The sequence below is a fragment of the Galeopterus variegatus genome, unplaced genomic scaffold (assembly GCF_000696425.1).
Source record: "Galeopterus variegatus unplaced genomic scaffold, G_variegatus-3.0.2 Scaffold30622, whole genome shotgun sequence".
Taxonomy (NCBI): Eukaryota; Metazoa; Chordata; class Mammalia; order Dermoptera; family Cynocephalidae; genus Galeopterus; species Galeopterus variegatus.
Window position 1 is genome coordinate 1 of NW_007756733.1, and position 530 is coordinate 530.

A 530-nucleotide genomic window follows, 5' to 3' on the forward strand; every position below is an offset into this window, starting at 1 on the left:
AGAAAGCCCTGGCCGATGCTCGGCAGGAAGCCCGGCAGAAAGCAGGTGTGGATCTGGGCAGTCGTCCTCCCTCACCCTGGTGCCTTGACAGGCCTTCACGGGAGTCCTTTGGGTTCCATCTTGACCTCTGTCATTCCAGGAGAGTGTCAACATCTGCGGACCTGCCTGGACTCCCAGGAAAAACAGATACAACAGCTGCAGGGGAGTCTGACCGCCTTCTCCACAGGGCAGGAGGATGCCGAGAGGGTGAGTCCAGCCACCTGCCCTTACGCTTGCGCCTCCACCCCCAGGGGGAAACTGGGCTTAGAGAATTAGATAGACCTGGATGTTCACATCCCGGCTGTACATGATCTTAGCACTTAACCTCTAATACCTTGCATTTCATCTACAAAATGGAGCTAACGATAGTCACTCCCTGCTATGGTGGTTCTGAGGATTCCATGGATTGTTAGCATGGTGCCTGGTGCCGCACGCAATACAGCGTCACACGATGGTGATGACAGTCCTAACAATGGCAACGTGACAGGCTA

At 54.9% G+C, this 530-nt stretch overlaps 1 long non-coding RNA gene across 1 annotated transcript; it reads left to right on the forward strand.

The window, feature by feature from the left end:
• On the forward strand, nucleotides 1-247 carry LOC103583927. The gene is made up of 2 exons (XR_549910.1): nucleotides 1-45; nucleotides 140-247. It is a non-coding gene; the product is annotated as an uncharacterized LOC103583927 (long non-coding RNA).
• The last annotated feature ends 283 nt before the right edge of the window (nucleotides 248-530 follow it).